This window comes from Notothenia rossii, assembly GCF_949606895.1.
Source record: "Notothenia rossii genome assembly, chromosome: 10".
Lineage (NCBI taxonomy): Eukaryota > Metazoa > Chordata > Actinopteri > Perciformes > Nototheniidae > Notothenia > Notothenia rossii.
In genome coordinates, this window is record NC_136908.1 from 42,008,008 (window position 1) to 42,020,405 (window position 12,398).

The 12,398-nt window shown below is 39.8% G+C and overlaps 2 long non-coding RNA genes across 3 annotated transcripts; both read left to right on the forward strand.

The window, feature by feature from the left end:
* The first annotated feature begins 292 nt into the window (after positions 1–292).
* LOC307022882 lies at positions 293–5,031 on the forward strand. Of its 2 annotated transcripts, none has more exons than XR_013803503.1 (4): positions 293–709; positions 2,231–2,425; positions 3,789–3,949; positions 4,357–5,031. It is a non-coding gene; the product is annotated as an uncharacterized lncRNA (long non-coding RNA). The 2 variants fall into 2 exon arrangements; XR_013803504.1 differs by having other exon boundaries at positions 4,775–5,023.
* Positions 5,032–5,370: 339 nt separating this feature from the next.
* On the forward strand, positions 5,371–7,386 carry LOC307022980. The gene is made up of 4 exons (XR_013803539.1): positions 5,371–5,515; positions 5,777–5,844; positions 6,346–6,389; positions 7,277–7,386. It is a non-coding gene; the product is annotated as an uncharacterized lncRNA (long non-coding RNA).
* Positions 7,387–12,398: the final 5,012 nt, after the last annotated feature.

The window sequence follows — 12,398 nt, forward strand, 5'->3', positions numbered from 1 at the left end:
ACAGTTTGGGATTAATAGGACGAGTTTGTCATAAACATTCATGCTTAGATGGAATAAAAGGGTTGAGATGTTCTCAAAAATGGGAGTTTTCACAATGCTTTTTAGTTTTTATTGAAACAATTAGGTAATAAGGACAGAAAAATGTTCCGTGATGATTTATTTAGGTTTCAGCTTTAGTAATAATGAAGATTACATTTTGTAATAATTCCTTTAAGTGTTCCAAAAATATATTCATTAACTGTAGTCAGATTACTTGTTTTAAATATCAACAAGTCCTCCAACTAATACGACCAAATAGGTCGATTGTTTTCCTCGTTTTCCGACCCATTAATACGACCCAGAGCAGCGTTTTCAATCAACGGGTGCGTCAGCCTGTATACCTTTACGACCCACGGGCGCGTTTTAAATCAACGGGAGGCGGCGTAATGACGTACAACGTCCTCGACAACTTCTGTTAACAACCATCGTTTTTCAGACACGTACACTCTTCAAAAATCACGGCTTTCTGTCGTAGAACAAAACGTGATCCGCCTCTTAAATTTGTGTCGACCACAGACCTTATTTCGAGCTATTTTCCCAAATCCTATGGAGAAATCTCATTGGTTCTGACGCGAGGGAACCGGAAGTGGTCAAATGCTAACTCACCGGGGTTTTGGACTCGTCACTGCATCAGACAACATCCATTTATTTCCCAGACAAGCTAATAAACGTGAGTAGTCAGATATCAAAAGTATATTCATTTTGGGATATGTATTATGTTGTTTTATTTTGTCGTCTAGTACAGTGACTAAGATTACTATGTTTACCTAGGAATAATGATAGCAAAGCTAAATTAGCCAAAAGTAGAATCAGCTAACGTTAACGTGAGCATGGAAGTTATGTGATCCATCGGTTCATGCGGTTGATCCAAATGTTATCAAACGTCACATTCTTTATAACTATATTAAATACTATTTATCTATTAAGTGAAGAGTGACCAGGGGTGTAATACTGCCGGAACACCGCTCCGGCACCTAAAACGGGGATGGTTGTTAGCATCTGGTGCTAGCTAGCTATGATAACGGATAGGCTAAGAGGCTAATGTACCTAATGTAATGTTTACACAGTTAACTTTAGTCTAAGTTATCTCAGTGGGTCTGAAACAGTTTGGTCACCATATATGGAAATACATATTTCCAAGGCACACTTTTATATTATTGTAATGTTCCACAATAGGAGTCGGAAATTCAAATTCTTAGGTTCAATAGCTCCTTTGGTAGTATACAAATACAGGTTCATAGGTCACAGGTTGCAGGTCGCAGGTTCAACGTCACACAGCACCCTAAAAAAAATCGAATGAATCTAAAACATCGATGAAATCATTACAATTCATACTATTGGACATACAACAAATGCATTAAAAAACAAAACAGTAAATAGTTAAATATGCACAAAGATACATTTAAAAAAAGTATTATTCTTATCATTTTTTTTATTATTGAAATGTATACAGTTAAGTTTCATATGGGTGTTGACAGATGTATCCATAGATTTAGTTAATTTTGCCCTCAAGTGCACAAGATTGATGCATTTAACTTCACGGGGGCCTCCGGACCCCCCTAGAGGACATGAGGTCCACCCCCACTTAAAACATATTCACATGGATAGGATACTAAATACATGTGCACACTTTTTATATAGTAACCTTTGTACCTCAGCAGGAGGGAGTTAGTTTATAAAGGTCCTTCACTGATCACTTAACTATCACGCAGCTGTGTGCAGCATTTACTGTAAGAATCACACATTTATTCAATAATGCAGACTTAATAAATGACCATTCTTTGTTGATTCTGGCTGGAGTGTTAATTGACAGTAGTTACATAAGCTTCAAAACAAGCCACAACTGCGCGTGCACACATGCAGAACTTATAGAATTAGCAATACACCCCTGCTAATGATGATTTTAGTATTATTTTCTGTGATGATGGAGCATCAACTTTTGGATCAACCAGATATTTACAGATTAGGGTTGTCCATAACAGTCACTTTAAACATGTGACTGACTCTGTATAACATTGTTTTCCTTACTCTTGTGATTTTTGTTCATCCTATCTAAAAGATAAAAAAACATGAGTTCATTGTTTTAACAAGATTTTTCACGATATAATAAAATACATGAATCCTGTAAACATTTGTAGTATAGTATTCTTATTTTTGGTATTCCCTGACATTATCTGTGTTTCTGTTACAGATGCCTACTCAAAAAGTGTGCCAGACATGCAGGCAAAGCATAGGAGTAGCAAGTAAAAAATGCAAACAATGTGGTGCCATCCAACCCTACAAAGAGAAACTCTCCAAGCAAAAAGAAAAGGTTGCACAGGAGTGGAAGGCCACGCAACAGAAAAACCACAGTGTCAACAAAGTGTATGACTCGACACATTTACTGGTAAGCTTTTTTCTCTTGCAGATGTCAGTTATCATAAAAAAGTGTGTAAATAATCCCTGATCTTAATCTTTTTATACAAATTGTTAAATTACTGAATTGATTTATACTTTCCAACAGTCGCCCTCATTTACTTTTTAAAAATAATCCTAATTTCTTAAGTAAGTTTATGTGAGAAGTACAGACTAGTGCACGATTACTGCACTTCATGTAATGTGTTAAGCAAAATTGTTGTCACCGTTGTATTTAAAGCTGTAAAGGCATAACACATTTTTTCGAACTGATGTTAGATAGTGTTTGTACTTGCAAGCACCCAGTTTTAGTAAAACATTATTTCTTAACCAGAAGTAACATAGTTCAGGCCAGTGGTAATTCCTAGAATCAGAGCTTCAATGTACATGTTTTTCTAATTATATCTTACAAAAAAACCTGCATTTTGGTGTTTTATATTTTATTTTGGAACTTCATAGTATGGAAAACACATAATTATGTGACTATGGTTTCCAAAAGTAAAATAAATGAAATATCATATACATTTTTGAATAAATGGTAAAACCAAGAATGTCACAGAATCAAAACCAGCCCATATTAATATAGTGCTTGAAAGACAATCAAGACCTGGAAAGAGTTAGTATTAATAAAGAGGCCCTTAAAAGCACTTTCATTAAGCTTACCAGAGTCTCTGACTTTGAGCCGTGTTCGAACAGTCATTTAAAAATTCCCCTGTAACACCAGCTTTACATGTGAAGTGCTGTTAATGCAGAACTTTGAACCTGAAATGATATAGGTTATAGCTTGCTGACATGTTTCAAAGCTAAATGTAGCTTATCCAGATATCTGAATGTGAGAGTTAAATGGACAAATATTAGGCATGCCAGAAACTGACCATGATCAAAATCGGACAGCCCTGGCGAATATTAATTGATTATTCGCCGCCGAATTGAAACTAAGCCAGGAAAAAAAAGAAATACATAAATAATAATAAAAATATATATAAATAAAATCGAATTTTAAAAATAATTTTCGATTATGGAGACTGTAACGAATATTCGAAAAATAGAATAATCGCTGGCATCCCTAACCCATATAAAAATAACTATGCCCATGTAAAAAAAACTCAAAGTGAACCCGAGCTCGATAAACTTCTTTTTTTTTTACAGTTCTTTTTTAGGGGCTCCCCTAAAAGGGATCTAAAATCACACCTGGTTAATTGTGGGGTGCCTTCCTCAATGTGCACACGTATCACATCAGTGCATTTTTCACTTATGCAAAATAAATGGAGTTATAATGGCTTTAGGTGTGTGAAAATGTTTAGAACTGTTGTGTACATAATATTTCTTGTTTTTTTGTGTCCATTGTGTTCCAGCTTCACAAATGGAAAATGTTAGATCGGCGTCCCATCCTCCTTCTTGCCAAGAGAGGCACAAATGGTTTTTGCCGATTGCATCTGTCCATGGCAAATCGAGACAGAAGATGGTAACAATGCACTTGTTACCATAAAGAGGATTTACGAAAGCCTAATTAATGGTAAAGTATACAAATCTGCATGCTATATTTCAGCAATTGATCTGTTAACATGTTTTGTAAATTAGTTGCTCAGTTATCTGGTTTTAAATGTAAAAAAATGTGAATCACTGTTTACCAAGTAGTACAAATATGTCGTTATGTCTTGTTTTGTCAGTTAAAGGGCCCATGTCATGCTTTTCTGGTTATTACCCGTCCCCTTGTGTGTTATGAAGCTTTTCCTGCATGTAAACGGTCTGCAGAGTCACAAACCCTCAAAGTACACCCTGTAGCGAGTAAAACTCTAACACAGAAAATACCTGTCTATGCTGCTCTTTTTCAATTTTTTTCTTCCTGAGTATAGTGACGTAACGGGCATAGTGACGTACCGGCTCACACACACACACTCACTCAGCCTTATCTTTTCTCAGCCGAGGCTCCGCGGATCTCCTCACGCACACACGCACACACACTCACAGCCTGGCTGTGAGTGTGTGTGTGTGTGTGTGCGCTCAGGCTGAGTTCCTCGCTGTCTCGCAGACCCCACACAGCAACCAGGAAACAACACCAGTAATCCAGCTCACACTGTCTGCTCCTCGAGCCTCAAAGGGCGGAGCAGCGAGCCCCCCAACGTCCCGCCAACACGGCACCCAGACCCCACGCAGCATTCTCATCTGTTTGTCCTTAGTGGTGTCATTTCCTGGTTGCTAACAAACGCCATTGTAACACAGAATCACTGATGTTCCGCTGTTTCATTTTTAGCTGTAATTACTCAGATTATAAATGTATATGGCGGATTATACTTGGTCATTTACTCACCATGCGTCTACTTTTTTTTCTTCTCAATAGTGACTTTGGCAGTTGAACCTCAGGGCCCTTGTACCACACAGGCAGAAATGGCCGCAGACCCAGGATCAGACTTGTCTGTACCTCTTACCACCGAGACTGACACTGAGTTCACTCTCTTCCTCACTCCTGTGTCCTCCGGCCTGACTCCTGCTCTCTCCTCCGGGCTGACTCCTGCTCTCTCCTCCGGGCTGACTCCTGCTCTCTCCTCCGGGCTGACTCCTGCTCTCTCCTCCGGGCTGACTCCTGCTCTCTCCTCCGGGCTGACTCCTGCTCTCTCCTCCGGCCTGACTCCTGCTCTCTCCTCCGGCCTGACTCCTGCTCTCTCCTCCGGGCTGACTCCTGCTCTCTCCTCCGGCCTGACTCCTGCTCTCTCCTCCGGCCTGACTCCTGCTCTCTCCTCCGGCCTGACTCCTGCTCTCTCCTCCGGGCTGACTCCTGCTCTCTCCTCCGGCCTGACTCCTGCTCTCTCCTCCGGGCTGACTCCTGCTCTCTCCTCCGGCCTGACTCCTGCTCTCTCCTCCGGGCTGACTCCTGCTCTCTCCTCCGGCCTGACTCCTGCTCTCTCCTCCGGGCTGACTCCTGCTCTCTCCTCCGGGCTGACTCCTGCTCTCTCCTCCGGGCTGACTCCTGCTCTCTCCTCCGGGCTGACTCCTGCTCTCTCCTCCGGGCTGACTCCTGCTCTCTCCTCAGTGTCTTCCTCACAGAAAAGAAGACCAACGAGGAATAAAGTGGCAATTAATGGTATGTGCGGGTTAATTAGTAATTATCTTATTTACATCGACTGAAACTGTGTTTGATTTTGCACATTGAATTAGTTAAAGAGAGAGAAAACAATCATCGGTACAATTAGAATACACCACCTTTTGTTTTGTTTAAGACTTTGCAGTATCAAAAGTCTCAGTGCCATTTTGAACAGTTTAATTGAGCACAATGTGATGTTAGGCAATGTTTAGGAGGTTATTGCTGAACTTCAACTTATTACCATCTTTTAATTCCTTGCAGAATGTCCCATTCATCAAGGGTCAGACACTTTCCCCTACAAAAAACTACTGAGGGAACGAATCAGGGAGGTTTGTTTAGAAAATATTTTTAAATAAATAAACAATGACAATAATGTTTCCGTGGAACCAAGTCTTATCTTATTGGATTTTCGTATACTTTGTTTAAAAGGAGTGTTTCAGTCTTAAGCATGACTGCTAATGTAAATATTGAAATTACAGTAACAATAATTTATTATTAATTTAAGGTTGAGGTACTTGTGTAATGCTTCATGTCGCATTAATGCATCATGTCCAGCCATTTATTTATATATTACATTTTTTCTTGTAATCCTTTGTAGGTGAATTCCTATTCTTGGCAGTACAAATATTTTTTTAAATAATAATAGTATTCCAAAATATTAAACTGATGGGGAAAATGCTATTGACTATGTTACAGTCCTTCATATGTTTGAGTTAATCGTACCTACTATTATTTCAAATTATCATTTGATTTCACTGGACTTTTTGTATTTACATGTATGACATTTGAAAAAAATGAAGTTTACCTAAAATCTGTGTTTCTTTACTCAGGGCCATACCGAGGTGTTGGTGCAGTGGCAGTCTTGCTCTGGATGGTATGTATCTAATCTGAAGTTTCCTTCAGTGTAGCTGATGGGTCTGGCAGAACAGGGGCCACAAAGTAGTCTTACCAACCAACTTCATCAACCCTGAGATCACTAACTTAAACATTTTGGGTTCCTCAGCAGTAAATTGAATTTAGTTGATCACATGGGGGTGGGGAGCCATGTCATCAATGGCTCTATCAGACGTTTGCGCCATAAAGTAAGACATCCAAGTTCTCTGCCCTTCGTCATTCAGACATCGCGCCCTAGAAACGCTGTCTGATTGTAACACATAAGCAGGGAAGTAGCCTACATTGAAATAGAAATTAAAATATACAATAGAGTTTATCATTGATCAATATCACTAAAGGTTAAATGATTGATATGTGAGGCTGGATGGTATTTGATCTCTTTTGTAATTACTGACTTGTTACATTTGTTCTTAACAATTATACTATAAGTATAGTTAGTAGTAATAAGTAGTATTATTTCTGTGTGCAGTCTTGCAGGCAGTTGTCTAAGTTTAGTGCTGTATGTTTGGGCATTGATAAGACAGCAAATTCAAAGAATTGGTCAAATGAAACATTGACTTTGAAATAAAAAAAGTACCTTGTATTATATATGATGTACGTGTTATATATAAATATATACATTATACTGCACTTTCATCATGATATTTTTGAGTGACTTAGTATATCTTCTCATTTGAAATAGCATTGTCAACATACTGTAGAACTACATATTCCAAAAAGTAATACTTTTTGCTGTGTCAGTATTGTCATACTGATATTCTGTACAAACTGTGAAGTCCATTGAGACAAATGTAACATTTGTGATATTGGGCTATATAAATAAACATTGATTGATTGATTGATTGATTGATTGTTTCTGTTTTACAGTGGGGCGAAGTGGAAAAATTCCTGGGAGCCAAAGGAAAACTTTTCCAGTTAAATATGGCTGACTTTTTTTTTTCTATTTTGGAGTAATAAAATACATATAAAAAAACATCTATGTAAGTGTTGTGCCTATTTGTGTTCTTATGTTATCAGTGAGCTGAAGCCAAGACAAATACAAATATGTTTTAAGTGTATCCATACAAACTCATTCTCTAAAACTGTCATGATTGGTCTGTTGTGAATGACACCCATGAGGAAAAAGGTCCTATACATTATATCACATCGGCAGGGCTGTGATGTGATGAGGCCCTCGCGAGCGTCGACGGGGGGGTGGTGTGTAAACCCTGGACACACCAAGCCGATTACAGCTGGTGGAGCCTCGCAGCAGAAACTGTGGCGCGCTCAATTGCGCCGCATTTGCGCATCAGATGAGGCTCCCTCCACAAGATGAGGGCGAGAGGCAGACGCAGTCTGTGTGATCGGCGTGTATGGAGGGGCGGGCCTGCACATCGGCATATCACAGACTGGTGCATACATTGTACAGGCGGCAATTTGAAATGGACCGCAGCCCACACACGGCAGACAAACCCAAACACTTTTGGAACACGCCACCTCCAGACACATTAACATGCACTCCCCTAACTTTCCCCTAATCTGACATTGTATTTCATTCCATAACATATAAATATACTGTTCACCCATGTGAAACACACACACTGAAACCAAAATAATTTACAAACATGTGAAAATCTTTCATATGCGATGGAAACTTCTGAAGCAATGGAAACAGGAGTCAGAGAGACACGAGGAGAGCAGGAACTTTGATGGCAAACTGATGGTTTATTCACAAGACATGTTGTGTGCCACGAATTGACACAAAAGATGCCAAACCAATTCTGAAGATCTCTACCCCAGACCCATATTTAGCTAGTTCTGAGAGAAGAATCAACATTGTGCATAACAAGATAAAACCAACACCTCTATCAGCTGACGCCAATAGGCAGGAACAGGGAGACAAAACACTGAGAGCACAGTAGCCAAGGCTACAGGTGCCTGTGCTCAGTCAGGACAAGACCTGGGGGGTATACCACGAAACTGGTTCAACCTAACCTGGATATGTTTGAGTTAGCCGGTTGGCCTAATCCAAAACATACGCCCTCCCGCTAAACGGCACTACGACACGGGTTATCAAGTGGATCGCTCAAGCCAGCCGTGCCTATCTAGTTAGGTGCGCGTTCACATAAAAGGGGTAGTATTTGGAGCATTCGACCAATCACAAACATGGAGAAGCGTACTGACAGCGCAGCGCGTATACTTCCTGAATGAAAAGTCAACTATATAATTAGACAAATATGAAGACTTTAAACATCCATGACTCAAACACTTTATCCAGGATAAAAGCCACATAGCTGCACCTGCAAGGTGAACACAGCTGGTAAAAGAAAAAGTGTTTGAATGCGTACATTAACAGGTTTATGATATGCCCCGTCTAAGACACGATCTGACTTTAATTACATTTGACTCGAGTGTTTCGTAATGTGTTGCTTAAAATAATACTTCTGCATACAGTATGTGACACTGTAAGTGTTGCACGGCCAGATACGGCTCAGCTGACTCAGATAAGGAGATATATGATACATTATGATGTGATGCCGCGGACTGTACTGTGACTTTGATCCAGTTACTTATGTTGAGGCAGATATTTAATTAAGCTTTCTTAACGCTAATGTTATAATAGTCAGATTGCTCTGAAGATGGGAGGTGATATTCTATTAATGTTCACATTCACACGTGAACACGTTTGGTTCTATGCAAACTCAGTAATATCCATTGTGATACAGTTATAAGGCCTTCACAAGAGACTGTCAGTGGAGATTAAAGGGGATCAGGAGCTCACGTCTTCTCAGAGTCCTTGGTATCTGGCTTGATGATTGTCTCACATTTCTAAACTTCATGTCAATAACCTGCTTAAAAAGCTGAGGGTTAGGCTAGGTTTCTTCTACAGGAACAAGTCCTGTTTCTCTGCTTGAGGCCAGGAAAAGGCTAGTCACTGTGACCTTTTGACCTGTGCTGGACTATGGTGATTTGATCTATATGAATGCACCTGCCAATTGCCTGGTCAAGTTAGATGCTGCGTATCACAGTGCACTGAGATTTGTGACAAACTGTAAAGCATTAACCCATCACTGTACCCTGTATGCAAGGGCTGGTTTGCTTTCACTAACTGTACGGAGGCTCAGTCACTGGTACATTTTTATATACAAAGCCATGTTAGGGAAACTTCCATCTTATATCTGCTCCCTGATCTCACGGAAAATTGTAAGTGGCTACTGCCTGAGATCGAATGCTGTGGTTTTATTAAATGTGCCAACTGCTAGGACTGTCTTAGGGAAGACAGCTTTTAGATGCGCAGCTCCTCTGTCTTGGAATAGTCTGCAAATTAAATGGAAACTGAGCAATCTGGTGCCACTAAATGTTTTTAAAGCTCGGTTGGATGCTACTCAATCGGAAGCTATTGGTACCTGTTTATGTGGATAGTTATGTAAATGGTGCTGTATGATGTCCTTTTGTTGTTCTGTTTATGTTTTTATGTTTCGTGTGGAACCTACTTGAGCAGGTCTCCCTTGAAAAAGAAATCAATGATCTCAATGGGATACACCTGTATAAATAAAGGTTTGAAATTAAATGAAATGAGAGTCATCATCATCATGTTCTCTCTGCTGCTGCTGCTGCTGCTGGCAGCTGGAAGTGAGTCAACACTTATTATACTGCTGTTTAACAGGATAATCTGTCATATAACTTTTTTTTGTATTTGTACAGGTGTGAAGTGTGAACAGTTGACACAGCCAGCTTCTGTGACTGTGCAGCCAGGTCAACGTCTGACCATCACCTGTCAGGTCTCTTATTCTGTTAGTTAATAATAATAATAAAATTCAATAACATGCTTTAACCACTAGGTGCCCGTTTATCAGCTGTGCGCCGTTATGGTGTAAATACTGCCTATCTACCAATTGGATCCAATATAAAAGTCAGCCGAATTACTGTTGATATTGCAAGGAGACATATTGTGTGAAAATAAATCTAAGATGTTGTTAAATGGCTGATATATTTGTGATCCACGTCACGTTTTCAGTTTTGGCGGCAGTTCTTCCTGTTTGTATAGAAGTCTTCTCATCAGGGCTCTATAGATAGATAACTACGGCAGATATGTAATATGTAATGCAGCCGAACCATGTATTACAATGCCGTTATGTGATTAGCTCCAAAGAGAAAAGCAAGCAAACTCGGAATAAAGTATTATTTTTTTTTTTAAAAATGTTTTCGGATTTCACATCGCATAAACACCATTTCCCAACGTGCATTGCGGCTAAACCATGAATCACCGAGCTGAGGATCTTGGTTATGGCTAGAAAGGATCCGTCTTGTGTAAAACTCTCGCGAGAGTTCGGCTGAATGTCACGTGGCTGAATGTTTACGTTTGGCAGGCAGCCTTTCAGTTAGGATCGTTAACATCAGTTGGCCACAGCAAATGATGGTGAGAAGCTAAATTATCTATTAATTATGTCAATGACAGGGAGTGTGATCGTTGAAAAGCGGTCTTGCTGGTGTTCAAAGAAGAATGACAACACTGTAGATCACCAACACTGGTTTATTTTTTATTCACAGGCAAGTCAACGTTGTCGCAGTAAAAGTCCCAAGATAGCTCCTGGTGCAATAAAATGTTCCCTTGCAGTGTTTTACTATTATGTCTGATGTTTCTCTATTAATATTGCTGCTGCATTAATGTGTATGTTGCATCATGTTACTGCTGTAGATGTGTTTCCGAGCCGCTCCGATTACAACGAGAGTTACAACGAGAACGTGACGTCATATTTACAATAGAAGGATCCTTTCTAGCCATAACCGAGGATCTTGCCTACGTCTGTTTCCGGTATTGTTTTTGACGGATGTATTTTGTTATACACACATTCCTTCACATTTAATTTAAAATGTACATTAAAATATTTCATGAGGCTTTCTAAAATGTTTTAAAATATAACTACGGTTCGAGTTGAAGAGTTTATAAATTAACATGAACCGAAGCTGTTGCCTGGTAACGCAATCGTGCAACGTCACGTCCGTTAATTCCACATCCACACACATCGATTTAATAAATGAATATAGCCTTTGTATCTGCTAAAAGAGGTGCCGACCAGCTGGGGCAACAGAAAATTAGCGAAATTGAGTGTGACTATTACAAATGAAATCATTATTATATTAATATTGATAATAATAACAACCGACCGTCGGGGTAGCATTTGCTTGGCATTTCCGGGTATATCTCCACTGGTTGGGCCACGTTAACAATACTGTGTAAATGTCACGTTTGAAGGGACGAAATCGTGACAGCTTCACGTCTCCCATCATGGTAAATCGTCACATGTTCACGTCTTGCCGTGATACCGGGTTGTGCTGACCATGTCCATGCCTTTATGACAACAGTGTACCAATCTTCTGATGGCTACTTCCAGCAGGATAACTCACCGTGTCACAAAGCTCAAATATTGTCCAACTGGTTTCTTGAACATGACAATGAATTTTACTCAAATGTCACAGTCCACAGTCATCAGATCCAAATCCTACAGTGCACCATTGGGATATGGTGAACGAGAGATTTGCGTCATGGATGTGCAGCCGACAAATCTGCAGAAACTGTGATGCGATCAGGTCAATATTGAGTGAAATCTCTGAGGAATGCTTCCAGTACCTTGTTTAATCTATGCCATGAAGACTTAACGCAGTTCTGAAAGCAGATGGGGGTCCAACCCATCCTAGCAAGGTGTACCTAATTAAGTGGCTCGTGAGTGTATTACTTAGCTCAATTTGTATTGTTAGTGTGTGTCTGTAGGAGTAAAGTCTAGACACATTCTTTGGATGTAAGCATTGGCTAATTAAACAGATCATGATTAAATGACATGATAATAAGGGTGATCACCAAAACCTTATACCAGGGGTGGGGAACCTCTGGCCCTCGAGGTAACTCGGATCTGAAGGTGACTGATAACTGCTAATGGCATTTACTTGGATACCAGACATAGTAAATGCAAAGCAGGATCATATAAAAAAAAAGGTAATAAACAAGCCA